The sequence below is a fragment of the Lepidochelys olivacea genome (genome assembly GCF_965140295.1).
Source record: "Lepidochelys olivacea isolate rLepOli2 genome assembly, chromosome: 10".
Classification (NCBI taxonomy): Eukaryota; Metazoa; Chordata; order Testudines; family Cheloniidae; genus Lepidochelys; species Lepidochelys olivacea.
In genome coordinates, this window is record NC_140420.1 from 45732997 (window position 1) to 45757199 (window position 24203).

Here is a 24203-nt window from a genome sequence, read left to right on the forward strand (position 1 = left end):
ACTTTCCAACAAGGTGTGAATGGCCATCAGAGAATCAGTGGCCTCCTCGAGGAGGGCTGAGTAACAGCAACCCAGAGCGAGATGGGATCCAGCCCCTTCAGGGGTGGGTGGCTGGAAGTATCTGGGCAGAACTCATGCAGTGAGGTTTGCCTGAGTCTGCAGAGAGCCTGAATCAGTAGTTCTGAGATGCTTGACCTGCCCGGCCTGTCTCAGTCAGGGGCTGCGGACATGGCAATTCTGTGGCCATCAAATTTGACACTTTCCCAAGATGCCCCAGAATTCAACATTTTTTCTGTGGAATTTGCCTGTTGGCTGCACCTGGCGTTTGGGTTTTGTGTCTCCCTGCCCTGCTGGGATCTACCTGCAGCTGCCTCTTGCTGTGCACCTTTCCCCACATGGGGGAGCTAGCTATACTCCCTGTGCTGCGCCAGGGGGCCAGAGCAAAGCCCAGCTGGCAGCCCAGGAGCGGAGGCCTACCAGGGGACAGCACAGCAGCCAAGATCCAGGGAGCCAGCAGCCCAGCTGCTGAAGCTGGCTACAGGCACCTTGTTCTCTTGCACATGTGGGGAAAGGAGGTTCTGGGCCTTGCCCCCTGGTCTGTCCCCATAGCTGAGGCTCAGGCAGTGGATCTCAGCCCCTTGGAGAGCCCAGCCCTAGGGTGAATCTGGCCACATGGCCCAGCCAGGGAGGATTTCTGCCTTAGGGGAAGCTGGGGGCTCCCTCCCCCCACCCCCAGCTGGACCTACCCGTCCCTTGGAGGCCACAGCCAGTGATTTGCCTCAAGCCATAAGGCATCTGGGAGTGTGTCAGGGATGGGCTGCCTGGGGGGAGCCTGCTCTCCTTCTTGGGACCTTGTCAGCCCCCAGCTCCCAACTCAGGGAGAGTTTAGGGAGGGGCTGAATATTTCACTGGAGAAAGAGACCTGTGTGACCTTCTCCGCCCACCCCACACCTGAGAGACCTGCCTCATCCCCAGGAGACCTGCTCCACCCCTGAGAGACCTGCCCCCAAGAAACCTGCCCTGCCCCTGAGAAACCTGCCCCGCCCCCGAGGGTCATTCCCCACCCCACCCCCAAAAGACCCGCCTCACCCTGAGAAACCTGCTCCACCAAAAAGCAGGGAAGAGAATTGAACTGAGGAGTGACACAAAGGGAAAGATCTGCCTAGGTGCCGTGTCTATGAAAACAGAGTCTTAGCTCAGGTTCCAGATCCTGGCACTGGGGGCCAGAGCACTCGCTTGCAGAACAGGCAAGGTCCCAGAGGAGCGGAGAAGGGCAAACATACTACCAATCTTTAAAAAAGGGGAACCAAGAGGACCTGGGGAATTATAGACCATTCAGTCTAACTTCAATACCTGGTCAAATACTGGAACAAATGAATTTGTAAGCACCTGGCGGATAATAGGTTTATAAGGAACAGTCAGAACATATTTGTCAAAAACAATTCATGTCAAAGCAACTTAATTTCCTTCTTTGACGGGGTTATTGGCCTTGTGGATAAGGAGGAACCAGTAGACACAATATATCTTGATTTGAGTGAGGTTTCTGATAGGCCCACATGACAGTCTCATCAGCAAACTAGGGAAATGTGGTTGAGATGAAATTACTATAAGGTGGTTACATAAATAGTTGGAAGACCACATTCAAAGAGTAATTATCAATGGTTCACTGTCAAACTACTGGGGTCCCACAGGGGTTAGTCCTGGGTACAGTACTAGTCAATATTTTCATTAATGAGCTGGATAATGGAATGGAGCGTGAGCTTATAAAATTTGCAGATGACAACAGGCTGGGAGGGGTTGCTAGCACTTTGGAAGGTAGGATTAGAATTCAAAATGACTGTAACAAATTGGGGAATTGGTCTGAAATCAACAAGATGAACTTCAATAAAGTACTTCACTTAGGAAGGAAAAATCAAACGCATCACTACAAAATAGGGGATAATTGGCTAGGTCAGCAGTTCTCAAACAGTGGGTCATGACCCCATTTTAATGGGGTCACCAAGGCTGGAGTTAGACGTGCTCGGGCCTGGGGCCGAAGGCCGAGAACAAGGGCTTCAGTCCTGGGTGATGGGGCTCAGGTTACAGGCCCCCCAGCCTGGGGTTGAAGCCCTTGGACTTCGGCTTCCCTCCCCCATCCCCACCCACCCACCAGGGGCAGCGGGGCTCAAGCAGGCTTAGGTTTCGGTCCCCCCTCCTGGGATCATGTAGTAATTTTTGTTGTCAGAAGGGGGTCGCGGTGCAATGAAGTTGGAGAACCCCTGGGCCACTGCTGATAGTGGCAGTGGAGGTACCGCTGAAAAGGATCTGGGGGTTATAGTGGATCACAAGTTGAATATGAGCCAGCAACATGATGAAGTTGCAAAAAAGGCTAATATTCTGGGGAATATTAACAGGAGTGTTGGATGTAAGACACAGGAGGGAATTGTTCCACTCTACTTGGCACTGGTGGGGCCTCAGATGGATTCCTGTGTCCAATTCTGGGTGCCACACTTTAGGAAAGATGTGGACAAACTGAAGAGAGTTCAGAGGAGAGCAACAAAAATGATAAAAGGTTTAGAAAACCTAACGTATGAGAAAAAGTTATAAAAACTGGGCACGTTTAGTCTTGTGAAAAGAAGAGTGAGGGGGGACCTGACAACAGTTTTCAAAGGGCCGCTATAAAGAGGATAATGATAGATTGTTCTCCATGTCCACGGAAGATAGGACAAGAAGCAAAAGGCTCAATCTGCAGCAAGGAAATTTTGGGTGAGATATTAGGAAAAACTTTCTAACTCTAAGGGTAATAAAGCTCTGGAACAGGCTTCCCAGGGAGATTGTGGAATCCTTAACATTGGAAGTTTTTAGGAACAGGTTGGACAAACACCTGTCAGGACTGGTCTAGGTTTACTTGGTCCTGCCTCAGTGCAGGGGCTGGACTTGATGATCTCTTGATGTCCCTTCCAGCCCTACATTTCTATGATTCTATAGATTCCAAGGCCAGAAGGGTCTACTGTGATCATCTAGTCTAACCTCCTGCACAGCTCAGGCCAGAGAAATTCCTCAAAATAACCCCAAGCAGATCTTTTAGAAAAACAGCCAGTCTTGACTTAAAAATTGCTAGTGATGGAGAATCCACCATGACCCTTAGTAAGTTGTTCTCACTGTTAAAAATGTACAGTGTTTCCAGTCTAAATTTGTCTAGCTTCAACTTCCAGCCTTTGGGTGCTGTTAGACCTTTCTGTGCTAGATTGAAGAGCCCCTGATCACATATTCGTTCCCCATTGAGGTACATATAGACTGTGACCAAGTCACCCCTTCACCTTCTCTGTGTTAAACTACACAGACTGAGCTCCTTGAGTCTAGCATTGTAAGGAAGGTTTTCTATTCCCTTAGTCACTCTCATGCCTCTTCTCTGAATCCTCTCCAATTTATCAACATCATTCTTGAATTGCGTGCATCACAGCTGGACACAGGATTCCAGCAGCGGGTGCACCAGTGCCAAATACAGGAGAAAAATAACTTTACTCCTACTCGAGCTTCCCGTGTTTATGCATCCCAGGATCGCATTACCTCTTTTGGCCACAGCATCGCACTGGGAGCTCATGTCCTGCTGATTACTCACCATGACCCTCTAGTCCTTTTCAGAGTCACTTCCTAGGATAGAGTCCCCCATCCTGTAAGTATGGCCTACATTTTTTGTTCCTACATGTATACCTTTGTGTTTAACCATATTAAAACGCATATGGTTTGCCTGCATCCACCTTACCAAGTAATTTAGATCACTTTGTATCACTGACCTGTCCTCTTCAGTATTTACCACTCCCTCAATTTTTGGGTCTTCTGCCAACTTTATCAGGGCTGATTTCAGGTTTTCGTCCAGGTCAGTGATAAAAATGCTAAATAGCGTAGGGCCAAGAACTGTTCCTGGCAGGCCCCTGTAGAAACACACAGTTCTCCCTTCCCTGTAGAGCCGCCGGCCCCTTATGCAGACAAGGCACAGGGGCGTATTACAGAAGTCTCTGTGTATGCAGAGCAGAGGCTGTCTGATTCTGGGTGTTATGGAAAAAAGAACCTGGGATTCCCGTTCCCTGCTCCTCCCAGGTCACGTAGCACCAATGGCCCTGCTTCATGCATCTCTCAGCTCCGGTAACAAACCCACTCCTGCCCTAATACCAGGGGGGGATTGGCCCCTAGCACTTCAACCCCAGCCCAGCAATCATCACAGGGCCTATGCGGCCTCTCTTCCCTTCTCTGTGTAGGGTGGCATCACCCCCAGTGCCACAGGAGCAGAAACTGGGGGAAGGAGCAGGAAGAACAGGACAATAGGCGATGGGAGAGCTGAGGAGGCAACGCTGGCTCTGAACAGCTCTGCAGCAAGGAGTGATTATTATTTATTGTTTGCATTGCAGCTTTGCCTGGGAGCCCCAGCCCTGGGCCAGGACCCCACGAGTACATCTATGCAGTGTTTCCCCCAGGAATTGAAATGGGGGTGTGTGTTCAAAAGTACAGGGGAGAGGGTGGGCAAGGACCGATAAGGGGTGAGACTGGTAGGGTGAAGGTGGACTGTATAACACCACAGTAAAAACTGAAAAATGATTCACAACCATTGTATTAGATTTAACTCATGTTTTAAAATCATCACACAAATTAAAGTTGGCTACACAAGCCTACTATAAAGCACTATATTTATAGCCTTCTTGGTTTCTTGAAATTTTGCACAATTCTGTTAATGAATTTCTCAAATGCACTGCATTCATTTTTGGTTGTTTCTGATGAGTCCGGTACTTCCAGTCCTTCATGATCTGCTCATGATCACGCAGAAGGCGACTTCTTTCAGAACAAAAAATCCTATTGAATGAGGAAAAAGAACGCTCAACTGTAGCTGTTGTGACTGGGGCTAGAAAGAGATGAATTCCTACTTCTTTCATCTCAGAAAACATAGCACAAAAATTGGGTCGAACCACTAGTGATGACAAAGAAGTTGAAGTCAAATCTTCATGTGTTCATCATATGATATTCTACTCTGTGTTCAAATTCTCTATTCTGTCCTGATCCCATGGTAGCCCCATTGCAGGTAGTGCCTCACTCCGCTCAGCTGTCAGTGTTTTATAAGACAGGCATCTGCAAAGGTTGATAGAATCCAGAAGTTGGTGTTGTAGAGATGTAAGAATCAAGTCTGTGTACTTTACTTTTTCAGCTGGCTTAAGAAACACTTTTTGTCCTCTTCATTAAGGAGTCAATATAAGCACCCTCATTAGTCAGCTTCTGAACTGAAGTACATTTTCAATGGATATCTCTGATTGATCCAAGTGTAGCTTCTATTGCTGGACAGAGATCTACTACTGTTGTAGCAGATGCCTGGATAGCACAGTTTAATGACCCAAGTGGTTTCAACGATAGACTTACGAGAGAGAATGTCAAGTATCAGAGGGGTAACTGTGTTAGTCTGTAGCCACAAAAATAACAAGGAGTCTGGTGGCACCTTAAAGACTAACAGATTTATTTGGGCATAAGCTTTCGTGGGTAAAAAAAAAAAAGAGAGAGAGAGAGAATGGCGATTTTCTTCCCTGAATTTAGCAGCAAAAGTAGTCCACTGGCCTCATTACTTAAATCCATCCCATCACAGTAGATATGGTAGATTGTTTTCAAAGCCAATAATAACGGGTGCAGTAATTTTAAGACAACAGCCAAGGATCGCTCAGGAGAAAGCCAGCGGGTTTTCCCAGATTGGACTAATTTGAACTTCAGTCCCAGTGTATCTTCTATATTTTCCAAGACGTTCAGTCCTTTTGGACTCTTGCTGGGTCATTGGCTTAGAGAGGAGGGGCATTGCCTCTCCCATCCTCTCCCCCTGGGCTGCTGCTGCTGCTGTGCAGGGGACCCTCCTGGCCAGCCCACCCTACAGCGAGGAGCACCTGACCCCACTACCTCCATCCCTGGCTCTCCCCCGGCTGACCTTGCTTGCTGCTGCTGTGTCAGAGCCTGCTGCTACCGTCTGGGAGAAGGAAGAGGAGGACTTCTGCTGTGGAACATTGTGGAGGGGGTTTGTTCATGGACTGAGTGACTTTTTAACATCTTTGCTCCTGGGGTGGTGGTCACTCCTGCTGCTGTTGTGGGGAGCAAGTGGGAGGGGCATGGAACCCTCCCCAATCTGCTCCCTCCCTACCACCACCGCGGCCCCCTCCACCACCCCACTTACCATCCGGATCTGCTTTTTGCCCCTCGACATGGCTGTCTGCTTCACCCCTGTATCCATCTGGGACTGTTTGCAGCAGTGAGCAAAAAAGGTCTGAGTTCCACAGGCCCACAAGGGCACATGTGCCCCTCTCCCCCTTGGACTTACCCTCCCTTCCCCAGCTGCATTCGGCTGGTGGCCCCCCCGTTTTACCCCCCCCAGCCTCCCTGTGGTAGTTTGCCCCTTCCCCCTTGCAGCCTGCCCGCCCTTGACCCTCAGGGAGCCTTCCTTTCTGTTGGTTTGCCTGCCCAAACTCAGCCTTTGTAAATTTACCTGCCCCAGCCCTTCAGTGTTTGCTACCTCGCCTGTCCCGCCCCAAACTCTGGGTATCAATTTAGTTGCCTGCCTTGACCTCACTGTTGCATTTCCCTCCTGTGATTTTCCTGCCCTGCCCCTGCCCCATTCTCAGCCTGCTCCCCTTTTCCCCCTACCTTCCCTTGCTCCCCCCATCTCAGCCCATCTCACCTGTGCACCCATGCCCCCTCCCTAAGTGCTTGTGCCCCCTTTCAGTTGTGCCCCCAACTGTTCACAACCTTCCCAATGATATTGTAGTCCCTTCTCTTCCCAGTGCAGTCGGAGGAGCAGGTATCCCCACACTGCGCCAATATTTGCGCCCCCTTTCCCTTCCTCACTCGGCCCCCCCGTCCCTCCATCCCACTGAAGCCCTCCTCCCCTGCCTGCAGCCTAGCAGGGAGGAGTGGTTGACCTTTTCCCTTCCCCTTCACCTCTTCCATTGGCACCCTCTTCCCCTGCTCACAGCCTAGTGGGGAGGAGTGGTAGGCCTTTCTCCTGTTTCCCTTCCCACCTCCCTCCGGTGTTGCCCCTTGCCCCTTGATAGTATGGCAGGGGTAACTGTGGGTGGAACCCCTCCTGATGACTCTGTGGCCCCCCCACCGTCAACTCCCCCATCTCTCCCAGCGGCGCACCTCTTGTCCGCCAGTCTGGACTCTGCTGCTGCCATGGCCACTACCCCTTCCACTTTGGGGAGAGCCCCCTCGTCAGGGAAAAAGGGCCAGGGGACTAAAAAGGGCAAGGGCCCTGCCCAGAAAGTGCAGACCCCTGTGGTTGGGGCCTGGTGCCCCATAGCGGCCACCTTAATCTGCCGCGGCTCCCCCCTTCCCCTGCTGTTCCCTTCACCAGCTCTGGGGGCGTTTCACCCTTGGTCCCCAGGATGTACACCCAGGTGGCCACAACTCCTCCACGTGCCACCACGTCATCTGCCCTGACCGCTGCCTCCAGCCCCATCCCTGGTGGCCAGGGTCCCTTCCCCACCCTGACCAGGAAGCATCGCATCCATTGCCTCCTGGTGCCCACCTCGCCCCATGTGGAGACCTACGTGGAGACGTTGGCACGGATGGTGGGGCCCATGGCCATGGCGGGGGCCTCCAAGATGTACGGGAAGATTGTCTTCTTCCTGGCATCAGAGACTGCTGCCCAGGAGGTGGTGGAGAAGGGCCTGGTGGTGGGAGGCATTAATGTTCCCATTGATCCCCTGGACCTAGGTCTATGGGTGGTTTTCACCTCCATCCCACCCTTCCTGCCCAACACTGCCTTTTACCCTTCCTCTCCAACCTGGGGAAGCCCATTTCCGTTATCAGCCCTCTCCCACTGGGTTGTAAGGACCCCACCCTCCGTCACATCCTGTCCTTCCGCCAGCAGGTTCAGCTTCAACTTCCGCCAGCGGCGCGGGACAGGGCTCGAGGGCCCACTTTTTGGTGCCCTACCGGGGGCCCACTACTGGGTGCACTACTCCTCAGGGGAAGCCAGTTGTTACCTCTGCTGGGCAATGGGGCACGTCAGGAGGGACTGCCTCCTGGCCCGGCACAGGGGAGCACCTGGGACTCCCGAGACCTGGGAGGGCGTCGGCCCTGCAATCGCCAGTGACCCTGGTGGCCCAGCTCCCGTAGCTGCCCCTCCTCCTTTGGCCATCACCCCTGCTCAGGCAGCAGACCCCCGTCATGCCCAGATGAGTGGGTGGGCCCCGCCTCTGTCATGTGTAGTCCGGCGGGGCCATTGCTGGGCGAGGGAGAGGGCCCACCATAGGGGGAGGTTTCCCTTCCCCCCACTGTATCCCCCGCTTGCCACCCTGACCTATGGCCCCATTGCCCTTGCCCCCTGGCCCCGCCCCTGCTGGCCAGCCCTCTACCTCCACCTTGGAGGGCTGGGTACTCATGCAGGGGAAGCGCGGCAAAAGGAAGGCTTGGGTTCAGAACCTCCCCCTCGATGCAGGGGGGAAGCCCCCCGCAAGACAATGAGGGGGACTGCTGCTGCCGAGCCTTCTGCTGCGCCCCCGATGGAGCCCAGTGGGTGGAGCTGGCCACGGACTCCATGGCAGCAGAGGGGGGCAGAACTGCCTCTCTCTCTTGGAGTCTCTCCCCCAGGAGGCCTCGGATGGGGACCCCACGGCCCCTTTGTCACCTGTGCCCCCTGTCGGTGCCGAGGGAATTGCTGCCTTGGTTGCTGGCGGGGAGGACACTGGGGCGGTTTGGGGGTGACTTCACCTCCATCTTCGAGGAGATCGAGGCCCTGGGTCTGACCCCAATCACCCAGGGGGAGGACGACCTTTGCCAGCGGGCTTCAATCTGGGCAGGGGGCTTAGTCATGCCGCCCCCTCCTCCTCTTTCCCCTTTGCCCCAGGCTGCCGCTCTCTACCTTGGGACGCCCCTGGGTTCGTCCATCTGCCCGCAGACTGCAGCTGAGGGAGGGCCCTTTAGGATTTCCAAAAAGGCCTCACTACGCAGCTAGCCATACACCGGAGCTGTGGCGGCGGGAGGGGCCGGCCACCCCAAGGACAATCCTGGCCCAAATCGTAGGGCGGTAGCTGGGTGGTCAGGCTGTCCCCTGCTCGCCACCACGGCTACCGTGCCACATTCAGTCTGGGGGCTCGACAGCCCCTCCCTGAGCTGGACACTGCACCTCCAGTGCCGGTGTAGATGCCCTGAGACAAGGATCCCTGCCCAGGCCCGCAGCACCAGAAGTGGGAACAGAACCCAGATCTTCTGGGTGCGCTGCCTGGTGTTAAAGGGGCCCTGAGTGAGGCAGGACCCTCCTGGCAGGATACAGCTGCTGTCGTGTGAGGACTCGACATCTCTTATGCCAGCAGAAGCTGTTTGGCTCCAGCTGTTTGGTTCCCTCTGGGGCCTGACAGCCAGGCTGGGGTCCTGCCTCCAGAACTCCCACCCCAGTGGGGGAGACAGGGCACCCAGAGGGCAGTGATGAAGCTGCCCACATCAGAACAACTCGTCACAAGTGACAGCTAGTCACCAGTGATGTTGCTGATGAGAGAATTGGAAAATGCTGCCCCCTCCAGCCAGTGATGAGCTGCCAGAAGCTGAAGATCCGGTTCCTTCAGTCGCTCCGGGTCTGCGGCGGCACTTCGGCGGCAGGTTCTTCACTCGCTCCAGGTCTTCGGCGGCACCGAAGGACCTGCCACCGAAGTGCCGCCGAAGACCCGGCACGAGTGAAGGGCCTGTCTCCGAAATGCCGCCGAAGGCGTGCAGTGCCGCCGGGTGAGTACAAATTCACAGGGGGAGCCGAGAGCTTGGGCGGGACAGGAGGACAGGAGTCAGGGGAGCCGAGAGCTCGGGCGGGATGGGCGGGACAGGAGTTTGCCCATCCCTTTAACAATCGGTTCTCAACTGGCTGCAAAATTTAACAACCGGTTCTAAACCAGCTGAAAAATTTAACAACCGGTTCACGCGAACCGGTGCGAACCGGCTCCAGCTCACCACTGCCTCAAGCCCAGAGCTGGGCTCTATGGGGCTCAGGAAACTCAGCTCCCCAGTGCCCCGCACTGGGCTCTTTGGGACTAAGGAAACTCCAGCTCCCTGCTGCCCCATGCTGGGCTTTATGGGATTAAGGAAAACCCATCGCCTCCCTGTGTCACACTGGGCTCTATGGGGCTAAGGAGAACCCAGAGCCCCCTAGCGCCATGCTGGGCAATATGGGGTTAAGCAGACCCCAGGACCCCTACCCCCCAGCTCAACACTGGAGCTCAGCATACCAAGCAGACCCTGCTGTTTGTGGCTGACGATGGCTGATGCACAAAGGGATGTTCTGTGCCAAAGGCTGCTCCTCCTGGTCACGCCCTGGCCTCCGGCACCGCTGTGTGGCCTGGGGTGTTCCTGACCCCTTGGAGCCTCTGGGGATGAGTTCCCCATCCGGCAGGGCAGTTTCAGAGCTTGATTTGGCTCCTGCCTGGGTGCTGCTGAGCAGCCTCCAAGCCAGTGGGAGGGCTCTGGCTTTGCCAGCCCCGTGGCATGGCAGTTGGCTGGCTGCCATGAGGAGCCCAGTCGGGAGGCAGGGGCAGAGCTGGGAGGGAAAAGCGCAGTGAGGTGCCCCCTCCTTTCCTGGCACGGCACATTACAATCACCGGTCACATCCAATCAGCCTCGCTCACGCTGAGGCCTCTCAGCCTGCTCAATATTTCATGGCCTGACTCCTGCCCGGCCTGCGGCTATCTGGCTTATGCTGCTGCCTCTCAGCCGAGCACCCAGCACCCCTGCGCACGCCCCCACCTCCCCCATTCTGCTGAACGCCCGCCAGCCAAACACTGATGGCCAATGGCCACTCCCTAGCGCACAGTCCCACAGCGGGGTGTGTGGAGACGCAGCCGTATGACTCGCTCTTATCCTTAGTATTGCTGCCCCATTGAGCTATACAGTGCCCCTGGCAAACTCCTCTCTGCAAACGGCAAGCACCCTGCCCATCCTCAGGACAATAGCGCTCAGCCCTGCCATGGCGCTTTGTATGGGAGCCACACAGAGGAACTTTACCATCGTGCACACCCTGCAATGCAGTGCCCCAAGGGACCGGCCCTGCCATGCAGGCTACCAGAGACTCTGAATCGTAACATGTGTGCGCAGTTCTGCTTTCATACCACAGAGAGCAGTGGTGCCCAGACACACTGACTGACAGGCTGACCCCCCATAACCCCAATGGGTGTCTTCACAGCTGATAATCTGGGTGATCTCACACACACACAAACATACACACACAGAGCGTCTTCACAGCAGTTAACCACCCCAGTGTTCTCTCTCTCTCTCTGTCTCTCTCTCACACACACACGTGTGCACTGTGTCTTCACAGCAGTTAGCCCTGGTGGTCAGCACTGGGTCTCATCACCGGGCGTGAGCAGCCACACTACAGAGTCCTATCCCATTTATTGCCTCCTCACAGGTGCTGTGCTTTCCCATGTGTGTCGCTAGGACATCTGGGGGGCACATTCCATGGTCCTTGGTGATGCAGGGAGCTGAACTGCGCTACGATTCCTTCCCAGTGAACAGTGGGAGAATTTTTCTGTCCTTCTGGGCACAAGGGGGGATTGTGGGAAGGCAGAGGAGGACTGTCAGCACTTAGGTGATTCACCTCTGGCCTCGTTGCAAAGTGGGTTGGTTCCAGCCCAACTGAAGCTGCACCCATGCTCTGACCGCTGCGACCCCCAGCCAGGCCAGCTAGCCCAGGTTGATAACACCCCAAAACTCGGGTGAGAGGACAGGAGTGGGGCTCAGGGCAACACCTGGGGAAGAATCTGGGCTAACTCTTCAGTGAAAACACACACATGATACACACACACACACACACACGCCAGCTCAAAGCCATGTGCTTAGATTAATGAATTAACCCTCAATCCTCCTGTGAGGCAGGTAAGCACATGTCATTATCCCCATGTCACTGACTGGGAAGTTGAGGCAGAGAAGTGGATTGCCTAAGAGCACAGAGGACAGGTGGCCAAGCCAGGATTAGAAGGCCAGAGCCTGCTCCTATGTCCAGTTCAGCTCTCTCTGTGGGGTGGGGGTGGGGGTGGGGGAGGGCATGGTAGCTATGTACCTCAGCCAGCAACACACCTGTGTCCAGATCAATCTAGGGAGGATTTTAGGGGGTGGAGTGTAACCACGGGTCCAGATTTGGCTGGGCCGGGGAGCTAACGCTCCTACCCTGGCAGTCTGTGTATTGGGATCTTCCAGGACCACAAATAGTTCAGGTCTCTCTTCGATCTTTGATCCCAAAGTTACCTGCTCCCCAGCACAGCCCTCTTGCTGGCACCAGCCTATAGCCTGGGCTTAATACTGACCCAGGGAGGCGAGCACAACCTACTGATTCCCCAGCATCTGTTCTGGGGGTCAGTGGGTTTCCTTGGAGGGCTCTATCCCTGCACTGGCCAGGCCTGGCCCTGTTTTAGCTTATGAGCACCAATGGGCACAGCTGGTGGCTACAGGCCAAACCCTGTCAGTGTCATACCCTATCACCATCACAGCCAGCATTCAACAGCAGAGGGCATAAGAGCACCTTACTCGGTGTAACCAGTGTGAGTGCACGGCCTGTCCCATAAGGGCTGGCCTGCAACAAGCGGCCCCAGCCTTTCCAATCTCATTCCTGCTCCAGGACTCTAGGGTGGGACATAGCAGAGGGCAGAGCACCCCAAAAACAAACGATCTCTGAGCAGGTTGACAAGGTCTTTTTCTTATCACATGCGCGCTCCTCAGCCTTGGGATATTAGTTTTCTGTGCAATTTCTTTTGGGAGGAGCTATTGCAAACAAACAGGGAGTTTGCTCTCTGCCTTGAGCTCTCTAACTAGAGTCAATTTTTGAGGCAGATTTATCAGCTGGGAACTGGGCACTGGGTTTGGGCTGAGAGGCCTGGGCAAGGGGGCTGCCACTTTTCCTGCCTGTGACCCCCTGTCTACCAGAACTGGTGTAACTAGTGTAAATAAACCAGTCAGGCTGAGAACATGCCCAGACTTCACGTCATGGATTCTTCCCAGGGGAAGCCAACCTGCCAGGCCCTGAGATCTGCTCCCGCTTGGCGGAGTGCTGACCCTCAGGCCTGGGGGCTGCTTCACCATTGCCATGGCCCTGCTGTAGTCATTGGTTCCCGTGAAAAGTGGCTGTAGAACACTCCCATTTGGACTGCACAGCATGGCACCCACTCGGCACTATGTGAGCGGGTGTGGGCTCATCACCTCTAACACAGAGCTGTGGTCTGCACAGGCGACAAGTCCCAGCATGCAATGCTCCATCTGGGTCTGGATCCAAGCTGCATCCTTCTTTGCCTGAATGCCATGGTGGCAAATTGCCAGTGGTCCCTGTAGTCTCTGCAGGCTGGGTGGGTGCATGGACCCCCTTGCAGGAGCTTGCAGGCTGCAGAGCTGCTCACCCCGCATGGACTCTGTGGGCGTTCCCCCCTGCCTGAGGTTGCCTGGCTGCCCCCACAGGTTCTGCGTTGTTCTGTCCTGCTCCGTGTCCTCCTCTGGACAGTTTGCAGGGGAGGGAATCTGGTGTGGGAGAAGGGGGAAGTGAGTTGGGGGCTGGCAGGGGGGCTGGGCTGGGACAAACACTTTGGGCTCATGACAGCTTGGCTGTGGTTTATTTTCTGGCCACTTCAGGCAGTTATCTGCTGGGGGGAAGGGAGAGTGCTATCTGCACCCACTGTGATGGCCTGGGGGCTTGGCATGGTCACCACTGCCCCTTCCCTGGCATTCCAGAGCTGCCACATTCCAAAGGGAGGGACGGGGGTGCTGGAGGTGGCTGGCCTGGCTGCCAACACAGCACAGAGCCTGTGAGTCCTGGCACCCAACTCTTCTTGTTCTCAACAGGTTTTATTTCCAGGCTCGTAACTTCCCCCTAAAGGACTGGTGGAAAATACAATTAGAAACCAGCAAGACGAAGGTCGTGGCTGTGCCCTGCCTGGAATGCTGAGGCGCTGGGAGATGGGGGAGGAGAGAGAAGCAGAGAGCGCCAGAGCAGGGCACCCAGCCACATGGAGCTGGGTGTTCGTTTAACAGGACATGGCGAGCAAAGTAACCCCAGTTCAGCTCCTAATCCCGGAGCAGGAGGGGCTGTGCAAGATTCAGGTCCCAACATACGTACAGATCAAGACCCCTGTCTGGGATAAACTTCTCCACATACGCTGGGCTGCTGTCATTCTCCCATCAGAAGGCAGATTTTCCTGACCCCCGTCATTCTTGTGCCTTGTCTCTGAATCCTCCTGGGAGCTTCCTGTAACTGGGCAGGCCAGGGAGGGCTGACAACTCAGACCAGCCACTCAGGCCTGTCCCTAGCCCGGCTGGCTGGGGCCAGTGGGTGGGACTGTGCTAGAACCCATGTTGTTCTTTAATTAAAAAACGCCAGATGGATAAACAGGAGTGAGGTGTTTATCTAACCTGGGGGGGCTGCTGCCCTCTGGGCCGAGTCCCTGGCAGGACGTGCGACAGTCAGTGCTCAGCAGGGCTGGGAACTATCAGGTGTGGAGTGAGTGGGCGTGTGATGCTGGGGCACTGAGGGCGAGCGCAGACCTTGGGACCCTTTAACCAAGTGCTGATGCTAGAGAAACTGAGCCCCATCCTTCCACAAGCTGCACCAGGCACACTGCAGGCCCCTCCGCTGGGCAGGGCACACAAGGTGTTAATGTACCCGCCTTTCACCTGTGGAGACCTGGGCTTTAAATCACAAGCACAAATCGGCTGGGTGGGTTTGTCAGCATGTCCCCATGGGCACAGCACAGCCGGGGGATCCCCAGATTGCAAGAGCGGTGTGCTGTGACTTGCAGAAGTGTGGGTGTGAGACAGAGAGCACGTGAGTGACAGCCCCTGAGCAGCCAGGCTGCTGTGAGTTACAGGACTGGGGTAGCAATGGCCTGTGAATTCCTGTCGAGGTGCATTGGCTGAGCTGTGTGGTCCCAAGGAACCCAGGGTTGGGATAGCCCGGGGGCTGCAGGTTGGGATTGAGGAGCATCGGCAGAACTAGGGAGAGACCAGGGCTGGAATAATTGGGGACTGTGGGTTGGTTTGAGGCGCATTGATAGATCTATGGGGGTGGGAGCCCAGGACAGGAGTAGCAGGGGATGTGGGTCAGGATTGAGGGGCATTGGCAGAGCTTGGGGGAGCCTGGGTGGGCAGAGCAGGGGGTGCGGGTCAGGATTGAGGGGCCCCGGTAGAGCCGGGGGGAAGCCCGGGTGGGGGGAGCAGGGCTGTGGGTCAGGACTGAAATGATCTGGCTTCGCAGGGTCGGGTCACATCCCTCCAGGTGGTCTGATCTGTCTGAAATGGCGCAGGCTGCTGTAAGGTTGCTGAGCTAGCAGACAACCCCCCGCCTCGCCCCGGTCAGTGCCCGGTTCCCAGGCTGGGCGGAGGGAAAGCCATAGGCCTGGAAAGGGCCCTGGCAGGAGACCTGGGGCTGATCCCACTTGGGGCCGTCAGCCTGGCTCTCTTGGGGCATCTCTCACAACCACGAGGGCCCACCATCCCCCATGGGCATGCCACACAGCCACAGTGGCTCTGGGCCAGGGGCATTGGGGGAGGCTTCCTCTGACCCAGGCCACTGAGCAGCTGGGCCAGGGTGTGATCCCACACTCCTGCCCCCCGCCAGCTTCCCCGCTCCCTCCTCAATACCCCTCACTGCCCGTCCTCACACAACCCAGAGCTAGCTGGGGTCTGGCCCGCAGCCTCTCTGCTCCCTGCTGCAAGGATGCTGCTAGAGGTCCCTGGGGAGCTGAGTTTCCAAGGAGACAGCGGCCTGTTGGATCTGCCTTATATGGCCTGGGAAAGTTCCCCCGGCCGGCAGCCTCTGCCCTGGCTCCTGCACTAACCTCCCAGCTAAGAGTACCATGCTCCGAGCTCCCGTGCCCCCAGGAGTGAGTGTGGAGCCCTCTAACCTCCCATAATTGGAGGGGGTTGTTCAGGGGAGTGAGGGGACGGAGTGGAGCAAGTGTGCCGTTTGTGGCATGTTAGGGGGTGGGATGCACATGGGGCAGGGCAGCAGGTGTGGGGCTGGGGACACATGGCCTGGCATGTACACCAGGGGTAGGGTGTGTGTGGTGGATGTGAGTAGGTCAGGGGGCATGTGTGTGTGTGTAGGGGGGGGAAGGCCTCTAACATCTAAGGTGTGGGGCTCTGTGACGGAGGGGACTTGCTTCTTGTGAGCACCTCCTCTTGGCTGGGGGGGCATTCTGTCCTTTCTCTACTCCCAGCACCCTGTTTTCAGGCAGGTCTCTGGCCAAGTCACACACATGAAGGAACCCTTCCGGGATAACACAGTCCAACACATGGTCAGTCTTCTCCGGCGTCTTCAGCCCCATCTCTGGGCCTGTTTACATTCTAGCCCTTCTCTTGGGCTTTTAGTGCTGAGTCTTATCCCCTTCTTGGGACTTAGGCCACTTCTGCAGCACCTTTTGGGGGACCCACGCATTACTCCGGTCTACACCCAGGGTCCCTATAAATAGAAGCCACGTGCTGCTTCCCTTTAATAGTCACTGCTGCATTCCCTGGTCCGCATCCCACTGGCCCCATCACCCTCTTGTTTCTCTGTCCGTTCCCTGTTTGCGCAGGGTCTTGCCCTGGCCTCTCTGCCAGGGAAGCCTCACAACCTTCCCGCCCTTCCTTGCCCTTCTGCTCCCAGCCAGCCACTGACCCTCTGTGTCCCGGCAGCTCCTTTTAACTGAGCCTGCTGAGCTCTGATTGGCTGCTTCCATGCAGCCTCTCTAGACAGGCCTGGAGGACCCACCTGCACTGCCCCCTTCCTGGGGCAGGGTGCAGTAGGACTGCAAGGCCTTCAGTGGGGGGCATCAAAGGGCCTGGTGTGCCCCATCACAGGCTCCGGCTCTGCTCCTCCTGGCTCATGGTGCACTGTGCAAGCCTGTTGCACAGAGACAGCCCCTGCCCCGAAGCCCCCTAGGGAGTGGATGTGATGGCTGCGGGAAGCAGTGGTGGTGGGGGAACATGGCCACGCAGCAGCTCCCACACGCAGGGGCTGGTGCTGCAGCCAGCGGGAGCATGTCAGGAGAGCTTGTGCAGGAGTGTTTGGAAGCCGCGGAGAGGCCTGTGGAAGAAGCCTGGTACGTGGCAAAGGCTGGCACTGCCCAGGTGGGCTGGAGGGTAAAGGTCAGGAACGTGGGCAGGCGAATTTGTGAGGGCCCTTAAAGCCGGGCCAAACATCACCTACCTGAGGTGGTGGCAGAGGAGAGGCTGGTTTGGGAGATGCTGTGGAGGAAAATGTGACAGGGTGTGAGGGTCTGCTGGGAGGCGTGCCAGGCAGGAGCCCGGGGCACCAGGGAGAATTGGGGTGTAATCGCTTGCTCACATGCCTGCCTACACACACACACAGAGCTGGATTTTAGACTGCATGGGATCAGGAGGGGCAGCCGGACGGGGAAGGACGAGGCTCCAGTTTCGAGGAAGGCCTAGGGCACGCTGGGATTTTGGCTCTAGCCCCACAGGCTCCTCAAGGGGCTCTGGTCGTCCTGACGTCACGTGTGAAATCGTTCACTCCCAGCCGGACTGAGCAAAGGGAGACACTCTGGGAACTTCCTGGCCCGTAGGCAGGGGGTGGCAGGAAGGGAGAGAAACGAGGGGGTGGGAGTGAGGGACCGATGATGTGAATCAATAACAGGGCTGGGGGGAGGGGGGTGACCTAAATTTAGTAACAGCTAAAGAGCCTGGCTGCCGCCACAATGGAGAGCAGGAGAAGACGGCTGAACAAACACAGTGTCCCTGGTGGCAGCGTAGAGAGCAGCCCGGGGTGCCTGTGACCACCCCAACGTCAGGGTGGCCGGGGGCAGGACTCAATGGCAGCAGAGCCAGGCACCCCAGGGAGTTGCTCCCACTGAGGAGCTGGCTCGGATTCCACATTTTGAGCACAGTTGCAAGTGATTTGGGCTCTTCACCTGCGCTAGGTGTGAATCTGCAATGGAGTCACACGCCAGCGTCCAGAGGGAATGGCAGGGTTGGCTTAGGAGAGGCCCAGCTCTGGGATAGCAGGGGGTTGCGGGTTGGGATTGAGGGGCACAGGCAGAGCTATTGGTCCATGGCTGGGATAGCAGGCGCCAAACAGGCAGGGACCCTGCAGCGGTTCCTCAGGCTGGCAGGGCCACGGACTCACAAGGCTTGGGCAGCAGATCAGACTTTTGCATTTGCAAGGTTTGGGGTGTGTCTGGGCATCAGCTTCTGGGATCAGCCCACCACTGTGTGCTGTGGGTCCTCGGAGCATGGCTTTGGGACCTCCAGGAATGAGCAGTTGGACCCAGTAGCCCCCCTGGGGGGCTGCCCATTCAGTAGTGCTCATTTCAAAGCGGAGATTCCCAGTGCTTAAAGCATGAGGCAAAGCCCAGGTCAGAAAAGTGAAGGAGACGAAGTGGGGAGGCGAACTCTGATACTAATGGCAGCCACAGAGGGCACCTTCTACTGTCCCAGTGCAGCCAGGGGAGATGAGTTCAGGCAGCTGTCTTGGCCCCTGCAGGCTATCTGCCCCCTCTGAGCAGTGCAGCCCTGAGCCTGGTGTGGGGGCATATTGTTTGCTGACTTTGCTCATCCTGGAGTTGGAGTGAATCAGCTGTTACAAATGCAGGGGAAACAGACATAATACTCCCCACAGCACGATTAAGGGAACCCGGGAGTGACGAGAGCTGGTGTTTTGCCTTTGCATCATAGGCTTAATAGAAAGCAGGGGTGGGAATTGGAGAGACTGGCTGCATTAGCTCATAATCCTTTCCTGGGGGCTGGTGCAGGGTAGTTATCTATTCTGTGCTGTATTCTCCACGGCCTAGTTTTCAATGATTCAAGCAATGGAGTTCCCAGCCTGTCTATCCCTTGGGACACTGTTCCCTGGGCTGGGCGAGCGCACCAGCAGAGAAGATCTCTCAGTATTCAGCCTACATTTCCCTTTGCTTAATTCCATCCCTCTCCTGCGCAGTACACCCATTGCTCTGCTTGATCAGTTCTCTCTGCTTGGCATTTATGATCTGCAGGCCACTGGCATGTCCCACTTGGCCCAGTGATGTGACCTGCTTGCATAGGCCTGCCTTCAGCCCCCGGCCCCGGCAGCTCTGCTGCTTTTCTCTGAGCCTGCTCCCAGTTTGCCAACATCCTTCCGGGACTGAGGTGCTCACAGCTGAAGTGTGCTCTCCCCTCCCTGCTCATTGAGCTGATGCTGAGAGGACGGATCTAGACCCTTTCCTAACACCTCCTGCCTCTTGAACCTCTGCACGGGGGGGCCATTTTAAGAAAGGGATTGCTCTGTTGTGCATCTTTGTGCTGGTTAGTTATGTAGCTCTCCATCATGGCTCTGTGCTGAATAGTTACTGTAACTCATTTCCACTGCCAGGCAAATAGTTGCCATATTATTCATTAACTCAGGCAGTCACGTAACCATAGCATTGGACTAAATATTATTTGGCTTCATGGAGGCCCAGGCCTGACTGATTTCTGCTCGCTGCGCAGAAGTTATGCTCATAGCAGGGGTGTGAATGACAGGCGAGTTAGCACCATTCCAGCTGCAAGAGAGAGAGAGAGCTCTAATTGCTGAGATTAGCAAAGGCTTTTCAGCCCAGAGGAAAGGCAGCCCCAGCTCTGGCGGATCAGTGGCTGGAGTCGCCGGATTAGTTCCCGGGACTTGGGCTGGCTTGTTCTTTAATGTGGATGCCGTCCCGTCGTTGGTCTGTCTGGCAGATGATCTGCCAGCAGATTGTGCTTCCTACCAGCTTGGTCCTTGATCACAAAGGCTCAGCCAGTGCTTTATGCAAACACATTCTAGTCAATGGGCCATGTGGGAATGGGATGTCACAAGCAGCCGTGCCATGTAATCGCTGGTGCCTGGGCTGACTGGCATATTGACACTTCCCAGACAGGAGGAGGAATCGCTCTTTCTGCTTTACGGAAGATCGGTGGAGATCCCGTCATATGAGCAATGGAGTCAGTCCCTGGAGCCGGTGGGACGTTCCTGGGGCGAGTTCTTGTCCAGGCCGCTATTCGCGCTGGTGCTGGCAATGCTCCGGCTTCCCTTGGGTGCCCTGGTGCCTAACGGGGGCCCTGGGTCCCGTCCTGGCCAGTCAGATGACAGTAGGAGGAGCCTCCCCCAGGCTCTCCGCTTTCAGTCTCCTCTGGGCCGGGTTCCTTCCCAGCCACGTGCTGGACAGGACAGCACACATCAGCAGCCTGGAAGGACCCCCTGGGCTGGGGCTACTCACCAGGCTGCCCTGGGTACATGCTGGGCAGTGCTGCACCTGTCCCTGCCTGTTCCACTGGGGCCAGCGGGAACCCCGGCCGTGCTGGCCTCCTGCCAGCATTTTGATTCTGCTCTGCTCTCCAGCCATTCCTCCTCCCAGCCCTTTCTGCCCCCTCCTGGGGCAGATCTGCAGCAGCAGCATTGCTGGAAAGTGCAACCATGTGTCTCGATGGGCCAGATCCCTAAGCTGACCCTGTTACAGCCAGCAGGGCGTCAGGGCAGGAGGGATTCAGACTAAAGGAGCCAGATCCACCAGCCCCACACCCTGGCGCGTCCCCAGATGTGCTGCAGAGTCTCTTCCACCTCGCCAAGCACATGGCGGGAGTGCCCAGCCCAGGCCTGCAAGGGCAGGCAGAGGAGCTGGCCTGGTTCATTCTGCGAGTCATGAATTCATAATGATTGTTTCCCACGCAAGCCATGAATGTTGGATGGTGGCCACCGGCCTGACGCACCAGCACTCTGGGGTGAAGGAGAGTCCTCCGCTGCTACTGGCTGGTGGGCCAGCTGTGCCAGCACGCTGTGCTGTGGGCATGCCTCTGCAGCCAGGCCGGCTCTATGAAACCAGTACCCACTGAGCAGGGGCATCTGCCATGGGAGGCTTCTGCTGCTAACATTAGGCAGTGGATGAAATAGCTACAGAGAGACAGGGCCTAACCGACAGCCTGAGAGGAGAACATAGGCAGGGAGCCAGTGATGGGACTGGAGGAGGAGCAAGAGGGTGTCATGGGGCAGTGGGTGAGTAACCTGATCTGAGGACAGGAGGGTGTCTGGCTGCAGTAGGCATGATGGGGCAGGCAGAGACACCGCCCTGAGGGCAAGAACACATAAAGAACCGTCCCTTGGAGGCCAAGTGTATCTCACGGGCTGGATGGAAGCGCCTGCTGAAAGCAGACAGGGAGGAGTAAGCAGCCAGGGCATGGGAGAAGTAAACCCTGGCCCAACCCATGCTGGTAGGGCCTTTGGCTGAGGGCCCAAGTGCTGAGTGGGGGTGGGAGTGCATGCCCCACCCCAGCCATTTCCTGCCACTGTGGCTCCCATACTGCCATGGCGGGTGTCTTGGGGTGCCACACCCACCCACCGGACGGGCTCGTTAGTTGATAGGATGGCAGGGCAGCCCCGAGGTTTAGGGCAAGTTGTTAGACTTGCTGTGCTGTGCAGTACCAGCCCCAGCTGTCGGGATTGAGGGGTGATTTCCAGTTCTTGTGCTCTCCAGTCAGGCAACTGGCCAAGGCTCTCAACAGTGAGGAGAGATTTTGGGGGCCCAACCTGAGATCCCTTAAAAGGGCTTCACTTACAGAAAGTGCTGAGCGCTCGCCTCCCCTGGGAGCCAGGCCCAGGTGGCACCCAGCACCCATCCCCCTGGGAGCCAGGCCCATGGGCAGTGCCCAGCACCCATCCCCGCTGGGAGCCAGGCCCACGGGCGGCACCCAGCACCCGTTCCCCTGGGAGCCAGGCCCTTGGACCTTGCCTCAAGTTGGGCCCCCCCCAAAAATGAGACACCCAGAAAATCTTGGCTGTGCTGCACAAAGCATCAGGATCTCACTCTTTCTGTGGTCAGACAGAGTTTGCACTGAGCTCCCTCTAAGTTCTCATGCTAAGTTCTTATCCCTCCCAGGCCAGCAACAAAAGCCCTTCCCGCTCCTCGAAGTGGATCATCACAAATGAGGCTGGCTGCCCCTTCTAGTTCCTCAGGTGGTTGCCTGAGGCAGGGCCCTTGAAGCTGGGCCTGCTCTCCAGCAGCTGAGCCATTAGTGCCTTGAACTGCAGAAGCCCCTTGATCCTATGACCTCAGCCAGCTAACTGGCTGCTGGTGGAGGGAGAAGGTTTTTCCATATCTGTACCCAGCAGAAATGCTGAGAGGTCAAAGCACTCGGCATTTCTCCTTAGCTGAGTATCAATAATATTTTACAGTTGCTGTGTGGAGCGTCTTCCTGCTAATGAACCCAAAGCAGTTTACAGACTATACACCAGAATCACTTCTCCAACCACCAAAATGCAGCCACTTCTGGGGCAGAACATAGCAGCTGCTTAACAGCTCCCAGCAATGGTGCGTGGCTGTTTAGGTTGCAAGGATGTGAGTACTTTAGCTCCTGAGATTGCGGGGGGAATTTGGACCAGTGGACTAGAGTTAGCAATGTTGGGATCTGGCCAGGACTCCATGGCTAATAGCCATCCTTCCTTTCTCTTGTGCTGGGCAATGTTTCAAGAGTGCTTGGGGCCTGGGCTTAACACATTGGTTTGCACCTACATCAGCACAGCACCCCCGAGCGTCCTGCAGGATCAACACTGATTCTGAAGGAAGCAGCCACCTGCCAAGGACTCATCTTGCCAATGTTTGCACAGGGCGTGAACTGATCAGATTTGACGGTCGCCTACCAGGCTGTCCCCAGAGCTGTCCCTAAAACCCTGGCCCCTATTTACTGGGATGCAGGGGGGCAGGAGAGCTCTGTCCATGGAACCTGTATTCCTGGCTGACTCAGTACTTACTCACTGGCTTGTACCCCTCTCCTGGGGGCTCACTCCCTCTCCAAGTTGAGGTAAGGTCCTTCCCTGTTATAGGGAACAGCTCTTCGCTCTGTGTCTGTGTCTCCATGTCGCTCTCTCTCTGTGCCTTTCCTGGATGATCCCACAGGCTCAGAGAGCTGGTGTGTCTCCTGGGAAGGCTCCCATCAGGTGTTAGCAGCCAGCATCACCCCCTGCTGTCCTTTGTGCTGACTGAGAATCCTCGAGAGCCCAGGAAGAGGAGGCTGGTGGGCGTCTCCTCTTAAGCGATGCCAGTCTGCAGCATCGCTGCAAGGAGGCCCTGGAGACCGGTCGAGTTACTAATGCCCGATTAGCGCATTGTGCCACTTACCGTGAAGAGCACAAACTACGGGCAAGCAGGGGTACTTGGGGATGTTAACACACCTGGAGGTCCATCAATTACTGCGCCCAGAGCATGGCGCAGGGAGGGGCCAGGCCGAGCCATGTGTCCACACTTCCCCTGCTCATTAGCAGGAGGAGCTGAGCCAGGTGCATCTGGCTCTGGTGCTAAGGCTGTCCAGGTTTGCAAAGAGGGTGGGAGGAGGGCTGGGGGTGGGGGAGCGTGGTTCCTAGAGAGAGATGCATGTCCCTTTAATTGCACCAGCCCAAGGAAGTTTCATGTGAGCTGGAAACGCAGCTCTCCCTCGTGAAGTGAGGGCACTGGGAGTAGAGGCTAAGTGCTTCGCAGCCGCCTAACAGTTATGGGATGTGATGGCTGCAGCCAGGCGTGCAGGAAGAAGATTGCACTCTGATGCTGTCTTTGGGGTGGAGGAGGGGGAGGAGAGAGGTGAGTCTCTGCAGTAACGCACAGGAGCACAGCCAGAACCACAGCCAGGCCCTCTCCTACTTCCCATCCATGTTCACACACACGTGCGCCTTTCCCATCCGTTCGGCAGCACCTAGTCAATGGCTGTGCCACTGTGACCTCCCCAGGAGGAGCTGAGCATCCCACCACTGGGGCGGTGAGGTGCAGGGCTCGGTCCATGCCCATGGCGAAGGGTGAGGTTCCGTCTATCAGAGGAGACTCTGGCCAAATGAGGGGTGGTGTCAGAAGAAAGCCCTGCCTCCTCCCAATAAGAGCTGCCCTCCCAGTTTGCTGCACTTGACCCTGCTAATGCAACAAGAACAGCCACAGGGAAGGTGGGGGCTCAGCTCTCGGAGAAAACCATCAGGAACAGGCGCTGGGCACTTCCCACAGCCTTGTTCCTGGGCAGGGCCCTTCAGTTGGTGCTCTCCCCATCACAATTGGCAGACACCCCGTTCCCTCCATTAGCCACGCTCCCATCCCGAAAGCCATTACTGCCCTGCTGGGCCCAGGGGCGTGGACCTTTCCTATTGGTTTGTTTTTTAATCAACATCAACCTTACAGTCGTTCTGCAGTAGCCCCTATGAGTTCAGAAGGGTTCCCTGGGGGACAGGCTGGGGCCCATACTGATAGCTGTGTACAGCTCGGGTTACTCCCAAAATTATT